The following is a 12622-nucleotide window of genomic DNA, read 5'->3' as shown; positions in this document are numbered from 1 at the left end:
TCAGCCTCCGCGGTACTTTGTGCAACAGTTCTTGCTTCTTTGAACACCAAGAGAACACTCCCCCAAAAGCTAAAACAAACCTGTTGTACTCCTCATGTCATCTACTAAACCTGCCCAATCACTATCAGAAATCACCATGAAACTTCAAATTTTGACAATAGGAAAATATGATACCATAATCAATTGTGCCTTTAATATATCTGACACACTCTTTTTGCTGCCTATAGATGAACCTTACTAGCACAATGCAAGAACTTGGATAACAACTCACTGCATACATATATCAGCCATGATGCAGTGAGATACTTAAACACCCAATCAGCTCTTATACAGTCCCTCATCAACCTTTTCAGCTTCATCTTCCTTGTTGGAATTTTTCTTTAGGATTCATAGGAGTATCTATAGCCTTACACTCACTCATCTGAAACTTATTAGAATCTCCTTAGCATACTTTTGTTGGCATACAAAAATCTCCTCCTGGCTTTGTTTCACTCCATCCCAGAAAAAAAATTCATTCTCCCAAGATCAGTCATCTCAAAAACCTTCAACATTTCAACTTTAAATTCATTGATAAGCATCTCATTACCTCCTGTCACAAGCAAATCATCAACATAAATGGCTACAACAAGTATATCAGCACTTATTCCTCACCTTCTTTACATACAAAGTCGTCTCACTAGGACTCTTCACAAATCCTAGTCCAATGATGTTCATCAATCCTGCTTACCAAGCTCTTGAAGCTTGTTTAAGTCCATAGAGAGCTTTCTTCAACAAATATACATGACTCTCATACCCTTTTTTAACAAACCATTTAGGTTGCTCTACATAGATCTCCTCTTCTAGGAATCCATTCAAGAAGGCTGATTTCATATCTAATTGGTACAACATCCACTTCTTTTGAACTGAAATTGCTAATAACACCTTATCGTATCGCCTAGCAACAGGTGCAAATGTTTCAGAAAAATCTACACCAAATACTTGTGCATAACCCTTCACTGCAAGCCTTGCTTTATGCTTGTTAATAGAACCATTAGAATTCAACTTGGTTCTATACACCCACTTGACCCCAATAATTTTCTATTTTGAGTCTCTCAACAAGCTCCCAAGTGTGATTCTTCTCAATCATTTTTAACTCTTCTTCATAGCTTCCATCCACTTCTCCTCCTGCTCACTCTTTAAATCCAGCTGGCTCCAAACAGCCATGTTACATTGTTGATAAATTTCAGACAATGACCTGGTTCTTCTAACTGGTTCCATCAATGTGTCTTCAATTTGTTGAACGAATTTAGGGTTGTCATTCTTCTCTTCTTCAACCCAATTCCACTGTTCATCTCAAGAAAAACAACATTCCTCACTCACAAGACCCCTTTTCTGACTGTGACTGAAATATCTTATAAGCTTTTGAAACATTACTATAGCCTATAATAATACCTTTTTCAGCCTTCACATCTAGCTTATCTCTCTTCTATTTAGGTATATGAGTAAAGCACAAACACCCAAACACCTTTAATTCTTCACTGATGGTTTGAACCCGTACCATGCCTCATATGGATCTTCATCTTCAAACTTCTTGATGAAAGTCTATTTAACAAAAACGTTGTTGTACTCATAGCCTCAGCCCATAATTTTTAGGAAAATTCTTCTCATGCAGCATTTTTTTTTGGATAAGGTAAGTATGTATAAAGACAAAAAATATACAAATACGAGGGGCATACCCCAAGAGGATGACTGATAACTATCAGTTAAGAACACGTGGGAAAACCCACAAAGTCATGAACAGCAAAAGAGCACGCAGGCTCCCCACAAAGCAAGAAGATGCCATAAAAAAGCCCAAACCGGCATAAAGAGCACGCTGGCTCACCATAACACAAAGCCACAACCGGCAAAAAAGAGCACGCAGGCTAACCACAAACACAAAATCACAACCGACACAAAAGAGCATGCAGGTCCCTTCCAAGCTAGTCGGAAGATGCCATATCACACGGAGCTAGGCGAGATCTCATACTTAGGTGCTAGACCCAAAATCTGTACCCGAACTAGATCACAAATAGCTAAGACAATATCTCTGCGGAGGCTACAATGCTGACGAAACACGCGATTATTCCGTTCAAACCAAAGGAAAATACTGTGGCTGAAAGGACTACCCGGAAAGAAGTGGCTAAAGTCACCTTTTCGTCGAAGATGCAAACTAGCCCCTGAAGCAGAGGGAGCCAGAGAAGGAGGCCATGTGAAAGCGTCCTGGTAGTGACCTCCTGCCAAACATAACTGAAAAGTCACATCTGAAAAACAATGGTCATGGGTCCTCTGTAACTGATCTGCACAAAACACATCGGAGGACGTAATGACACCAGAGAGCTGAGCCGATCCATGGTGTGAAGCCGACCAAGAGAAGCAGCCAGAGAATGAAAGAGTGACGTGGAATATGCCCGGGAAACCACAGAGATGATGAATCGAGTTCACATCTCGTTTGTCTCGCAACACATTCCAGGCTGAATCAATAAGAACCGTCCATATGTGGCCCTTCCACACAATATGGTCAGGATGACTCGCTGAAGGCTGCACTGTAATAAGTCCCAGATATGCTGAAGGTCTGAACTGCCCGAGGAAATTCCCACAAACCATCCCGAATATGTCTAAAACCCGAGCATCCCACGGCAACCCAGTGGAAGTCAATTTCTAAAAGGGAGTAATTCACACAGAGACCCTGCGGAAGCCAGTGATCTCGCCATAACATGGTGTCCCTACCATCTCAATACAAGTCACATAACCCCGGCACCAAACCCTACTAAGTAAAATCTTCCTCCAAGCCCATGAAACCCCAGAAGTAACTCGTGTATGCCAAAAGGACTGACCACGGAGGAGAACCGAATGGGCCCAAGAAGACCATATAGAAGATCTACAGTAAGTAGCCCAAACTTGTTTGAGAATAGCCCCCTATTCCAATCTTGGATCCTCTTAATCCCCAAGCCACCCTCTGTCAATGGATAGCAAACAGAAGACCATGCCACTTAGCACCAGAATGGGACAGAGAAGTACCCTTCCAAAGAAATGAGGCCAAAATACTCTCAATCCGTCTAACTGTAGTTACCGGCAAGAGAAACATGGAGGACCAATAAACCTGTATGGGAAAAAGTACCGACTTTATCAACTATAGTCGGCCTGCATAGGTCAAGATGCCGACGTCCATAGCTAATCCGAGAGAGAATTCGCTCCAACAGAGGCCTACAATCAGAGTGTCGAAGGCGGGTAGAGATTGAGGAACCCCTAGATATCTTACCGGTACCTGGCCCAGCTGGAAACCCATGATAGACTGTAACCCAATCTGCTCCTCATCTGTAACTCCAAAAGAAACAACTGGCTCTTCTCTGCATTAGTCACTAATCCAGAAACCTTAGCAAAATAATCCAAGGCCAATTTGATCAAGCTAACGAGGAAGCATCTGCTCTACAAAACACCATCAAATCATCTGCAAAACACAATGAGTAATAGCTGCCTGCCTACATCTCCAATGATACTGAAAGCCAGGACTGTGAGAGGTTTCCCGAAAAATACCAGCTAACCCCTCCATAACCAACACAAAAAGGTAAGGAGAAAGAGGGTCCCCCTGCCGCACACCCGGGAGACCTAAAAATCTGTGAAGCTCTCCGTTCAGGGCAACAGAGAATACGGTGTAGAAATACATGTCATGATCCACCTCACCATACGCTCAGGAAACCCCACAGTACGCAATCCCAAAAGGATGAACTCCCAACTCACAGTATCAAAAGCTTTCCGAATATCAACTTTAAGGGCACATCGAGTGAAGTACCCCTAGATGATAATTCCGCAAGCTCTAGTCAGCAGAATTATAGAAATCCTTCGACCCGGGACAAAGCTGACTGGAAAACCCCAATAATATCCGGAAGCACAACTTTAAACCGATTCACAATCACCTTATAATGCACTGTAAAGTACATTACAACAAGATATCGGCCTAAAGTCTGTCATACAACTCGGGCCTCCACCTTAGGACCAAAGCAATCCTGGTGGCATTAACACATCTTGGCATTTCATTAGTAGCAAAAAAATGTCTCACTGCATCCCTGAAATCTGTACCAATAATATCCCATGCCCCTTAAAAAACAAGATGTAATCCATCCGGCCTCGAGATTTATCATCCGGGATAGAGAATAAAGCAATCCTAATCTCATCATCAGTGATAGGAGCAGTCAATGGAGAAATCATATCAGGAGAAATGCGCCAAAAAAATACCTGGAAGCCTCGGCAATCTGGGTCGACTAGGGGCAGTAAGAGATCCTGAAAAAAACCCACCGCCAAACGCCCTAATCCCTGACTGTCAGTAATATGTGTACCATGCCCATCAGTCAAACCGTGGATGCGATTCCGACCCTGCCTATGGATCAACGACTTATGAAAGAACTTAGTATTCTGGTCCCCAAGTGCAACCACTGAACACGAGACCGCTGCTTAAAAAAAGCCTCCTCATCTCGACAAAGACTAAAATACTGATTGGCAAGGTTCCTCTCCTCAGATACACTCAGTGAAAAGGGGTCCCGTCCAATTTCCCTGGGCTGCTGCCCACCGAGCCCGAGCCTCAATTACCCTGCTGAAGATATGACTAGAAACCCGAATTGTAAAGCTTTTAGCTTCCGTTTCACTAGCCCCAATTTCTGCGTAAAACGGAACATAGGATTGCCTACAAGAGGCTCGTCCCAAACTGCCTGAACAATATCCCTAAAATTTGCATGATCAGCCCAAAATTTAGAAATTTAAAGGGGATGGTACCTTGCCACGGCGGGGACCAAACCGACGATAATAGAGCTATGATCTGAAACATCTCGAGGTCGGAACTCTGAACTGTGCTTGGTCGATCAAGGAACCAAGAAAGTGATGCAAAGACCCAATCGAGCTTCCGTAAATAAACCCATCGCCCTGTTGACCGTTATGCCAAGTATACCGAAGCCCAGTAAAAGGAACCCCAATCAACTCAGCATCATGGATATTGGCCAAAATCATCCATATAACCTACCACTCAGATCACCACCCACCTGTCAGAAGCTCCCAAGATGGCATTAAAATCACCCAACACACCACGGGAGCCCCTCTGAATCAAACACTGCCAACTGATCCCTAAGGAAATCCCACAAGATTGCGGCGATTCCCAGTCATTAGAACCATACACAAGTAATCCCAAATGAGAACCCCTCAGAACCATGAGTAACCCTGCAAGTAATCTCCTGAAGAGAGCAATGAAGATTATGCACAGAGTAAAGAAAGAGAGTCCCAACTACCAGAACACGGCAAGCAATAGAATCTGTCGCATTCGATAAAAACTGCCATGAAGGACAAACAACGAGACCACTTCGCATTCTCATGTAGCATACACCTAGCCATTTTCATAAACGTCCTATTTTTCCTTTCACTCACTCCTTTTTGTTGTGTAGTTGTAAGGAATCGTTAACTGATGCTCGATTCCAGCTTCCTCACAAAATCTATTAAACATCCCTGAAGTATACTCTTTACCGTTATCTGATCTTAACACTTGAATACTACGACCACTTTGATTCTCAATCCAAGCCTTGAACCTCCAGAACACACTAGCCACTTCTTATTTAAATATAAGAAAATAAACCCAACACATTCTGGTAAAATCATCAATAAACAGAATGTAATACTTACTTCCTTTCAAAGAGGGTGTATTCATTGGTCCTCCACGATCAGTATGAATTAATTCCAGCTTCTGAGATGCTGTCCACACAGATTTTGGAAATGGTGTCTGAACTAGCTTGCCAAACTGACAAGCTTTACAAGTAGGAACATCCTCCTTTAGAGTTGGTAAGTCTTTAACCAACTCATTCCTTTGCATATAAAGAAGAGCCCTATGACAAAAGTGACCCATTCTTTTATGCCAAATTTCCCCACTACTCACATGACTCAAACAAGCAATATGCTCCTCCTCAATTAGATTAAACAAGAAGCTCTTGCCTCTCATTCTAATAGTGAACAACTCTTGACCATTCTCTTCATAAATTCTACACGTTTTGTCTTCAAAAATTACTTTAAAACCTTTTTCAAGTAATTGCCCAAGACTTAATAAATTCTGATCAATTTCAAGAACATAAAGAACATCATGAATAACTTTAGTACTTGATACACTATCAATGACAACCGTTCCTTTTCCCTTGACTTTAATAAAATCTCCATTTCCAATTTTAACTTTGGAAATTGAAGACTTATCAAGCTCTTTGAAAATCTCCTTGTCATAAGCCATGTGATTGGTACAGCCACTATCAATAAGCCAACACTCACTTGAACTATTACTGGCATAACAAGTAGCTACGAACAACTGATCTTCCTCTTACGGCTCCTGTTGGTTTGCAACTTGAGCTTCATTTTCTTGCTGCTTCTCTTGTTGCACAACTTTGCCTTTGCAAAACCTCTCTATATGACCCTTCTGTTTGCATCTCTTGCAAATTAAATTAGGTCTCCTCTAACATCTGATTTCTAGATGATTAGTTTTTCCACAATTGCAACATGGAGGCAATCTGCCAAAGCTAGTGTTACTGCTACTAGCACCAGCTTCTTTATTTTTCCTCCATTGTTTCTTCTTTTTCTTCTCTTTATTGCTATCACAAATCTGTAATTTGGCCTTTAATGCACCTTCAACAGACCCCTTCTCTCTCATCTGCAATCTTTGTTCATGTGCTTGCAAAGCACTCAAAAGCTCTGCTAATGAAATCGTTGCCATATCATTGGTCTCTTCCAAAGTTGATATCTTAAACTCAAATTTATTAGGCAAAGTAACTAGGAGTTTCTCCATAATTCTCCTATCTGAAAACTCTTCTCCAAGAAGTCGAATCTGGTTGACAATCCCGTGAAGTCTGTCTGCATACTCCTTGACAGTTTCGAACTCCTTCATTTTTTAGAGTTCAAACTCTCTTCGCAGGTTCAACACATTCATGCTCCTTGTTCTTTCATTACCCTGAAACTCTATCCTAAGATATTGCCAAATCTGATAAGCTGACTGGAAATTCATTATCTTCGTGAATAAGCCCTGTGAAATCGCTGAATGAAGACACGTTTTAGCCTTGTACTTCTTTGTAACCCTCTCCTTGTGAGCTTTAATCTGCTGCATCATAGGATTATCCGACAAAGGCTCTACTTCATAGTCTTCTTCTACAGCTTCCCAAAGATCTATGGCTTGTAGAAACGTGGTCATTTTTACAGCCCAAATATGATAATGCTCACCATTAAACACTGGTGGAGCAACTGGATTGAATGAACTAGAAGCCATTCTTACTCACACACCTCTCACAAGTCCCTTGAGAATTAAGCTTTGATACCAATTTGTAGTAGCACAGAACAATAAAAGCAAAGTTAATAGCAAATTAAGAAGATAAATTGCAGAAAAACTGATTCACCATTAATAAAACTGCACTTTTCCCTACTACACACTCACACACTAGAAAGCATTTAAAAGTTACAGAGCATCCAAAAAAACTGCAAAACAACTACTTAAAAACTGCACATAAACTGAACAATAACTGTAAAAAACTAACATCAACTTTGCCACCTTGGCATCACTTTTTGGTTGCAGTAGTATTTAGATGCACATCTACAACAATTTTGAAATTTTTCTTGTTCTTGCATTCATTCAGTCAGTCGGATATAAAGATTTTTAAAATTCTTAATCATTCTATTTTACTAAAGCTCCAATTAGTACAAATGTCTTGTGCTACAAAGAAAGTAATTTATAATATATGTAACTTATGTCATCTCAATTCATAAAAGTATAAGCATTGTAAATGCAGTATCTTAAGCGACTGTTTTATACGATACTTTTCCAAATGAGTTTCTTAGGGTACGAACTTCCTGTTTTCTCTTAGTTTGTGCTTCTTTCCCCAATCTATTCTTTTGAAAAATTGCAGATACTGAAAAGACATAAAGGATGATTGTGAAAGCAATTATCTTGATTCTTCTTCCCACTAAGATTTAAGCAGACAGAAATGAAATAAGAACCATAACAGGCTTTTTAATTATACCAATACGTTCAACTAGGTACTTAAATATAACTGAAAATCATCTAGGATTAGAAAGAATAGATTCTACAGGTGGAGCNCTGTCTCAATTTCATTGTTGCTCTCGTGGTTACGTTATACTCTAAAAATTACATGGATGGATGGAGGCACTTCTAAATGGAAATTATATAAAAAGAAATGAGGATGGAATGTTATTTATATATTTGGTGAGTATTCAAAAATAAATTAATATTTAAAAACTGTTTCTAAAATTAAAAATATAAAAATGGGTTGAGACTGGGATTACAAAAAGCCTGTCGAGTCGAGCTTGGGCATTACCTATCATCCCAGTAAAGGGCCCAAGCAAACATGGGCCTAGGCCTGTGCCATGGGGGCCAGGATGGGCCCAGGCAAAGGGCCCCCTGGCCCATTGCCATCTCTAAAAGCCAATGCTCATAATTCCATTTTAGTTTGCCCCAAAACTAATTTCTCCATGATACCATCTGCTCCATCTTCACTTGACATTGAACTAGTCAATTTCCTGGAACCACTCTCTTACTCATCCTAGAAAGTTGCCATGCAAGCTAAGTCTGATGCCCTAATATCCAACAAAACCTAGGAACTTGTTCCAGCAACACCTGATATGCATATAATTGGAAGTAAGTGGGTTTTCATAATCTAATATAACTTATATGTTCCAATAAGAGGTTTAAAGCCAGACTAGTGGCAAAAGGATTTCAGTAGACACTTGGTATAGATTATCTTGAAACATCCGGTCCAACGATGAAATCTTCAACAATTCAAGTTATTTTGAACTTAGTAGTTAGCTATGGCTGAGCTATTCAGCAGGTGGATGTGAACAATGAATTTCTAAATGGTGAGTTGGCTGAAACAGTTTATATGGTACAACCTAAAGGGTTTGTTGATTCTCAAAAGCTTCATCATGTTTGTAATATCACTAAACTCTATATGGTTTGAAGCAGGCTCCAAGAGCTTGGTTTGAAAAACTCAAGCACGCATGGCTGAGCTGGGGATTTGTAAACTCTGTGGCAAACTCCAATTTATTTGTTTATAGGCAAAATGAGCGGGCTCTATATGTCTTGGTGTATATTGATGATATTCTCTTAACAAGAAGTGATGTTAATCGGGTGAAAGAAACCATCCATAAGCTCAACACACAGTTTGCTTTGAAAACTCTTGGCTCTCTAAAGTATTTCCTAGACTTTGAAGTAATCAAAAGTGAATCAGGAATTCATATGAGTCAGAAGAAGTATGCTAATGATTTATTGATCAAAACTGGCATGGTGGATTCTAAACTATGCTCTACTCCAATGGTTGTGGGAAACAAGCTGACATTTGAAGATAGTGAGTTGTTTGAAACTAATCTTGTACATAAGCACAATTGGAGTACTACAATATCTAACTCTTTCTAGATCCAACATAACCTATTCTGTTAACAAGCTGAGTCAATTTCTAAGAGCGCCAACTCAATTACATTGGCAAGCCTATAAAAGACTTCTCAAGTATATCAAAGGAACTTCAAACTATGGTGTTCAATTTTATAAAGCTAAGAGATTCAACTTAGAATGTTACACTGATGCTGATTAGTCTAGCAGTGTTCAAGATAAAAGATCCATAAGTGGTTGTTGTCTATTTTTGGGTCCAAATTTGATTTAATGGAGTTCTAGAAAGCAAAAAGTTGTGACTCTATCCTTTGCTGAAGCGGAATGCAGAACATTGGCATAGGGAGCAACTGAAATTGTTTGGTTTAGGAGTTTATTTTTTGAAATTGGGTTACATCTTCCTAAAGTCCCTGTTATCTAGTGTCATAATCAGAGTGTTGGATCCTTTGCATCCTATCTTGTTGTTCATGCCATAACCAAACATATTGAATTGGATGTTGAGAGCAGGTTTCTGCAGACAAGCTGAAAATTCAGTATGTACCTACTGAATATCAAATAGCTGACATTTTTACCAAAGCTTTATCAGCTTCTAGTTGAATCTTTAAAAGAGAAACTTACAGTGATAGCTGCTGCATTGCTAGATTGATGTGTTGCTTAGAAGTTTCTGTTGAGAATGAATTGTTGTTGATGTTTAGTGTGTGTGTGACTAGCAGTTGATATTTATGGCTAGAATTGTTGTTCTTGATATCTAAAGTTGTTGCTGCACTGTGAATTTTTTAGTTCCCGCAGAACTGGTGGATAGCGATGTGAATTTTAGTTGCTGAAGCATTGGTGTACTACAAGTTTGGTGGTTTTGTTAATATTGGTGATTAGAAGTTGGTGTTTTTGATGACTAGAATTGGTGATTATTGTGAATTCTTAGTTCCTGCAGAATTGGTGATTACTGTGAATTCTTAATTCCTGCGAAATTGGTGGATAGCAGTGTGAATTTTAGTTGCTAAAGCATTGGTGTACTCAGGTTTGGTGGTTTTGATAATTTTGGTAATTAGAAGTTGGTATTGTTGATGACTAAAATTGGTGATTTTTAGATGTTGATGTTATTGTTGTATTATAAGTTTAGTTACTGAAGGTTTGGTGTGCTTAAGATTTGGGAATCTCAAAGTATCTACAGAATTGGTGTATTGTAGAAATGGTGATTTCAAAGTGACTGCAGAATTGATGAGGTCAAAGTTGCTCTTAGTAATTTGATTACTGACAATTTGCTTAATTGTTGAATTCGTTGTGACAAGCTGCTTAATTGCCTAAGTGAAGTATTGTCTAATTGTTACTGCTGCTAAATTTACTTAATTGGTGAATTGTTGCTGCTGCTGGACTTACTCAATTGCTGCTGTTGGATTTGCTTATTGTTTCTGTTGAATTTAAATGCTGAAATATTACAGCAGTTAAGTCTCTGCTGGACTTGATTGCTAGAAGTCAGGAGTAAACAAACAAGAACTGTTTAATATTTGCAGCTTAGTTACTAGAGACCTTCAAGCTACTGAAATCATCCAAGCTGCAAGATTAATTATGGTTGTCTAGAAGAACAAACTCAAGAAGCATGTTGAAAATTCACAGTTCAGCTTAAGGTGGAATGTTAGGGTAATAAGAAAACTGTTTAGTTAAGTTGCTGTTAGAGTTCTGCAGTTTTCGTTAGTTCACTGTTAGTTTTCTATTATGTCTGTTATCATTTTGTGCTTTATAATTTGTACACTGTAGCTCACCGTGAGTTGAATAATACCAGAATTTTCCAGAAATTTTCTCCGTTTATCAGTCTCTTCTCAAATTTTAAATTAAACCCATAAATTAACACGTTTGTTTGCAAATATATGTTTACACATAAAAGTTGACATAAATCTTTTTACTTTTCTAATAGTTATTAAAGTATATGATAGGATCTTGTGANAAGAAAACTGTTTAGTTAAGTTGCTGTTAGAGTTCTGCAGTTTTCGTTAGTTCACTGTTAGTTTTCTATTATGTCTGTTATCATTTTGTGCTTTATAATTTGTACACTGTAGCTCACCGTGAGTTGAATAATACCAGAATTTTCCAGAAATTTTCTCCGTTTATCAGTCTCTTCTCAAATTTTAAATTAAACCCATAAATTAATACGTTTGTTTGCAAATATATGTTTACACATAAAAGTTGACATAAATCTTTTTACTTTTCTAATAGTTATTAAAGTATATGATAGGATCTTGTGACATTGATTTCCAACCATTCCTTTATCTTAATCCAATCATTCATTTATAAAAATCAACAAGTCACATCTAATGTTAACAATTCGCCAACTTTTCCACGATTGGATTAAGATAATAGATAAATAAATAATTTTAATCAAATTTTTAAGTGTTTAGAATCAAGATTTCAAGCTTTTTTTAGCTATACAGCAATAAATAAGCTTCGTTGAATGGAAAATAAGAAAAATATAAATTAAATGATAATGGTTTTAGCAATAATCTTCTCCATAAAATGTCAAAAATCACATATTATTTTTGTACATAATTTGAGAAGAAAACTCTCCACTCAATTTATTATGAGAGATTCCCTTCGCCGTCAAAGTTCTCACCTATGAATGCACACCTTAATTTATAAATATATTCTAATTTGGTTTAGCCTTTCATTAGGTAAAACAAATAGACGGCTTGTATTTTACTATATTTGTAGCCGTTCTTTAGATTAAAGTTTTTGAACAAATCAAATTTCGCTGCGGAATTAATTTCTTCTGAACCGAGATAGGTTAGGAAGCATAATTTTTAACCTATATATTGAACAGATCAAAATCAATATTTTGAAGAGTCAAATTCAATTCGTCTGCTGATAATTTGTTTGGAGATGTTGAAAAATTAAACCCAAAACCCATTCCTAGAATAAAATATGAAAATCTAACCGATCTATACACCAAGTCTCTCTTTACGTATTCATTAATGGATCAATTTACCAATTACATTTGTTTACTTGAGTATTAAAATTATAGAGGTCGACTGTTGAAATAATCAGGATAAAGTAAAATAAGACTGCCACTGAACACACATAATAATTTTTTATTTTCGCTTGTAGTGATAGCCAAAAAAAATGACATGTCACTCACAAATTAATCTAATATGCCGGCCACTTATATATATATATATAAGCTTAACAAATCACTGAGAAATTGAGCTAACC

This window comes from Pistacia vera, unplaced genomic scaffold (genome assembly GCF_008641045.1).
Source record: "Pistacia vera cultivar Batoury unplaced genomic scaffold, PisVer_v2 Contig103, whole genome shotgun sequence".
NCBI lineage: Eukaryota > Viridiplantae > Streptophyta > Magnoliopsida > Sapindales > Anacardiaceae > Pistacia > Pistacia vera.
This window is presented reverse-complemented; position numbering follows the sequence as displayed.